Here is a 6,000-nt window from a genome sequence, read left to right as displayed (position 1 = left end):
ACTTTAAAATTTACGCTACTATAGACTTTTCGTATTTTGGATTGAACATTATTTTTTTAATACTGAATACCCAATCACCAAATCCTGGTCCGCCACTGAGTCTAAAAATAACGGAGATAGTATTCTTAAATACATATATCAAACGGATGATTCCACGGTCTGACCAATGGTTGGACCAATGAACTGAGAGACTCAACGATTCGTTGTTCGGTCCAATATTAGTAACTATGTCTCATGCACATTTAATAAATGAATGTTTAAACATGTTGCTATCAAGTTTTGGTTGCACGGATACTATGTTGTTTCTGGACTAAGAGTTTTTTTTTTTCATATTGTAGGCTACATCTAGGTTTTTGTTATGCTAACACTACTTTTTTTAGTTTTGGTAAGCAGAAAAAGGCCGAAATGGTTTTCAAGCAACTTGTAAACGTGAGTATTTTGTCATTCTGATTTTATCCAAATCCTACTAAACATAAGTTTATAGGATCACTTTAACCAAATCTAGTTTCCTGTAGCCCAGTGGCAACTGAACGAAGCAGAAAGACAGCGCTAAGCGGGATCCGATCTGATGTAGTGTTCTGTATACCGTGATTCACTGTAAATTATTATTCATCAAGCCATAAAATACTGTTTAAATAACACTGTTCATCCGTGACTTACCTTCGGCCCGTAAGAAGAGTCGGATCCGCTAAGCGATGCAATAAGATCATATTATCTCGTTCGTTTATTCCTCTTATTTAATATCTATTTATTCTTTGTTTATCTCTTTATTCTATAATTTTTTATCTAATTTTTTAATATAAATTTTAACATAAATAAATAAAAGATCTTAATAGCCCCATGCGTATGACCAGTGGAATTTTCCCTCCCGGCCATCACCTCCATCACCAGTTGCTAGCCACGCATCGCCTCCTAGCACTACCGAAGACAGCTTCTTTGCCGAGTGCCTCAGGCACTCGGCAAAGGACGATATACACTCGGCAACGGCTTTGCCGAGTGCTACACTCGGCAAAGGGCGCTCGGTAAAAAATTTGTCGGCAAAAACCTCTTTGCCGAGTGCATTTTATCGGGCACTCGGCAAAGAGTTTGCCGAGTGCTAATATGACACTCGGCAAAGGCTTCCTCTTTGCCGAGCGCCAATGAATCAAACACTCGGCAAAGGTGGCGTCTGTGCCGAGTGCCACCTGGAGGACACTCGGCAAACAGACCATCTTTGCCGAGTGCCTGGACCGTGGCTCTCGGCAAAGCGGAGGCCTCTTTGCCGAGTGTCATGGCCATTGCACTCGGCAAAGTGACTGAAAACAGCCTTTTTTATTTGTTTTTGACATCCCATCCAAACAAACAGATATATATATATATATAACAAACATCACCAACATCACATATATATCATCAACAGCACATACATATCACCAACACCACATATATATCACAAACATCACATGTCTCACAATATATCACAAATAAGTTCACAAGTAATCCAAGTGCTCCATCATCTACAACCATAATTGCAAATAGAAGTACCATTAACAACTACAAGTATCATCACCAAGATGGTCAATGAAACTGATTTGGTGAATGATTCGCTGAAGCATGAGGATCGTTCGATGCCGCCGATTGATTCTGCACAAAGGAGAAGAGATTGCATGTGTGAGACAAGATAAATATATACCATACATGAATAAAATTTTCATACTCCACTAGGTTTGACCGTAAACATGAACATACAAACTAAAACATTTATACTCACAGGAGTAGAATAGTGAGGAGGTGGAGGTGGAGGTGGAGCGAATAGCGAAGGTGGCGGAGTCACACCCGTAGCGGCGCCAATACTTTGCATGTACTGAAGAATCTCCACCATCCTCCGCTGCTCGGCCTCCATCGTCGCCTGCATTTGCTCCCGTATCCTCCTCTCTTGTTCCAGCTGGGCCTACAATATATTCACCCTAATGTTACAATAATGCAAAGGAAAGGTATGAAAAAACCAATGAACGACGAATAAACCAGGAATAACCTCGAGTGCCTCCACCCGGTGGTGTGAAGTGTCCTTCCGAGGTCGTATGGCCGGGCTCGTGCTCGTGCTCGTGCTGCTTGCTCGAATCTGGGAGAGACTGGGAGTAGCGGTCGAGTCGATTGCGCCGTCGCCAATCCAGTATCGCCCATGCTTCTTGCCTCCTCCCACCCTCATGACGACTTCTCCATCAAGGTCCTCGGTGCTCGGATCGTACTCTGGCCCATGGACCTCCCTTGCCATCGATGTGTACTCACTAAGGCAGTTGCGGACGGTCGCATTGCTGTACGCCTCGGGCCCGTCCTCCGGGTTGTAGTCGACGTCGGACGTCGCCTTGCCCTTGTGGGCCATAGCAAATGCCTTGAAGATGGAGCAAGGCTGGCCACCATGTGACGCCGACTGCGAGAAAAACAGCAAGATGATTAGAAATCATGCAGAATTGAGCGTTAGAATAAATAAATGAATTCGCGTACCCATGTTTCTGCGTATCCGCTGAGGTTGCGGCTGCCTTGATGGTGTGCTACACCTGGCATCATCAAACGCCGCTCCCGGCACAAGTTGTGCGTCTCCTCCCACTCGCGTGAGCACCACTTGTCCACCATCTGTTCCCAGCACTGGGGATGCGCGGCGCACCAATAAGGAATCATCTACAGGCCATCAAGTACATGACATATCAGAAGATGAAATTAAGCCTACTTAATCTCAAAAGGAATCAGTATTAATGTTCTGTATTTACCTGCAGGTACTGGTCCCGGGTCAGCGTCATGGTTCTTGCGTCCCTTTTGGTGACCTTCGTTCCAACGACGGTCCCGTGGTAAGTTACGACGGCCTGGATGCGCGCCTCGTAATGCATGTCCACGACGAGTTTTTTGCAGCATTTGGTAGCCATCGCATCCGCCCTGGCCTCATGTCCGTCCTGGCATCTAAAGAAATCCTGCATACAAACACGATGTATCCATTCATTATTTCAAGAATGTCCAATAAATACGATGTATTGAGCAATGTAGTGCGAGGAAGACTTACCCACAGCTCTTGCTTCACCCGCTCCGCCTTGTTGTTGAATACCCTGTGGGCCCGATCTGCAGCATCGGGGGCGGCGGCGTAGTGGTCAAACGAGTAGGCCGGCCCCGTCACTCCGGCGTACTCAACCAGGCCAGGGAAGTGCTCCTTGCACAGAAGACCGAGGATGCCATTGACTTGGCGTGTGTGAGCACCTCCACTCGCCACAATCGTCCAGTTCCTGCCCAAGTGATTAACAATCGTCCAATTTCTATTTTGATATTCAACATATCATATAAAGTAGTGATAACATCTAAAGTTACTTACTTTTCCCCCTCGGATCGAATCAGCGGGCGTCTCTCACGAGGTATCGGTCGCTGAGGGAGGCTCGCGGGACCTCGCAAGTAGACGCTGGACGAACTAGAGGAAGCGGAACCCCCTGCTGTCGCCTCCTCCAGCGCGTCCTCCTGCGCCTCCTCGGCGTCCTCCTGGGGCACCTGCTCCTCCTCCTCCTCCTCACGCGACGGGGCGGCAGGCGACGACTCCCTCCTGCGGCTGCTCCTCCTTGTCCTTCGGTACAAGGACGTTAGCTTCCTCATCCCACCGCCCACCATCTTTGTTCAATCACCTGCAATTAAAAAGAGTAAACCAATAAGCACAGATAAACAAGAAGTACTTAGAAAGAGATGCAAAATAAACAAAACGTAATTACAAAATAACATAGTATTACATGTATTAGAAATAATCTTCATGATCGGGATTAGCTGGATCATAAGTCTCATCATCACTATCAATCATGTCGAAATAATCAACACTATCCGAATGCTGCATTCGTACGGGAGGTGCAAAATCAAATGCTGCATCGGATTGAAGAAGCCGGGTGGAAAGATCTTCTCCAACTTACAGAGCAACACATGTGCCATTCTTTCCAAGTCAGCAATCACGGTCCGAGATAACTCCTTGGCACAAAGCTGGCGAAAGAAATAGCTCAACTCTGCTAGCACTAGCCAGACATGCTCAGGGACATAGCCCCGAACCATCGCCGGAAGAAGCCGCTCAATCCATATGTGGTAGTCATGACTCTTCATCCCTAAGACTCGCATAGTAGATAAGTTCACTCCCCTCCTCAGATTAGCTGCATACCCATCAGGGAACATTAACGTCTGGATCCATTCTAGTACTTCCCTCCTTTGAGGCTTGCTCAAGACAAAATCGGCCTTAGGCCTTCTCCATGTCTTGCCGCGACTAGGAGGCTTCATATGTTGGTTTGGTCTATCGCATATCGTTGCCAGATCCACTCTAGCCTTAACGTTGTCCTTTGACTTGTCAGGAATGTCCATGATTGTTGCCCAAAGTGCCTCGGCAACATTCTTTTCAGTGTGCATTACATCAATGTTGTGTGGAAGGAGAATGTCATCAAAATAGGGGAGCCGAGTCAAGCCCGACTTATGAGTCCACATATGTTGCTCACCATATCCCACAAAACCACCTTCTGGATTGACCACGAGACCATCTATCTGTTCACGAACCGTGGCACCAGTCATTATCGGTGGTGCAGGGTCTGTCACTACGACACCTTTCGTAAAGTTCTTGATGTCTCGTCTGAATGCATGGTCAAGAGGGAGGAATTGCCGATGTTTGTCGAACGATGAATACTTGCCACCCTTCTGCAACCAAATGAACCTCAGACCTTCCTTGCATACTGGGCATGGGAACTTCCCGTGAACACACCAGGCGCAGAATATCCCATACGCCAGGAAGTCATGCAGGGAGTAGTGGTACCAAACATGCATTTTGAAGTTTTTCTTTGTAGCTCGGTCGTATGTCCATACCCCTTCCTCCCAAGCACGGACCAATTCATCAATCACAGGCTCCATGAACACACCCATATTATTCCCCGGGTGTCCAGGAATTATCAACGACAAGAATACGTTCTGTCGTTGAAAGCATATGCGGGGGGGGGGGAGATTGAGGGGGATAACGAACACGGGCCAACATGTGTATGGGGCAGCCATCATTCCATAAGGATTGAACCCATCTGTTGCCAGCGCAACACGTACATTACGAGCCTCTTTAGCTTTCTCATGATGAATGCCATCGAAGTGGGTCCATGCTTCACCATCGGATGCATGTACCATCCTGTCAGGATTGTATCGTTTGCCATTTTTGTGCCATGTCATCTGTTTCGCGGATTCCTCGGTCATGTATAGCCGTTGGATCCTCGGTATGAACGGAAGGTGCCGTAGGATTATCACGGGAATGTCAAGCCGCCTCTTCTGGCCATCACCAGAATCTACCTCCAGGAACCTAGATGATTTACACTTTGGACAGTACTTTGCTTCCACGTATTCTTTCCTAAATAGGACGCACCCCTTCGGGCAAGCATGTATCTGCTCATACGGCATCTTAAGTGCACGAAGGAGTTTCTGTGACTCGTGCATGCTCTTTGGCAGAAGGTGACCCTCCGGAAGCAGGCTGCCAATAACTGTCAACATACCATCGAAGGCGTCTCGACTCAGGCTATACTGGGACTTCAACGCCATTATGCGTCCAATGGCATCCAGTTGAGAAACCTTTGTCTGGCCGTGAAGGGGTTTCTGTGCCGCGGCAAACATGTCGTAAAACGCCTTTGCGGTTGCCTCTGGCTCCTCCTCCGTACGTCCTTCAGCGAACTGTGCCTCGTGATAGTCATTTAACATGTTTGCTACCCCGGCCTCAGCATCATAATCCTCGACGCGTGGCCTCACCACCTCCTCTCTCGTACGATCGGCTTCACCATGGTAGACCCACCGGGTATAGTCTGCCGTAAATCCATTCTTCCAAAGATGTTCCCCCATTACCTTCTTCGTTTGTCTTTTCCTGTTTGCACATTTGCTGCAGGGACAGCAAATTTTACTCGCTCCTTTAGCAGCCACGCCAAATGCCCGTTCCAAGAAAGCATCGGTATTGTCGATCCATTCATTGGTGACCTGACCCTGACTTGCGCGGCC

Source organism: Phragmites australis, chromosome 14, assembly GCF_958298935.1.
Source record: "Phragmites australis chromosome 14, lpPhrAust1.1, whole genome shotgun sequence".
Classification (NCBI taxonomy): domain Eukaryota; kingdom Viridiplantae; phylum Streptophyta; class Magnoliopsida; order Poales; family Poaceae; genus Phragmites; species Phragmites australis.
Note: the sequence above shows the minus strand (reverse complement) of the source record.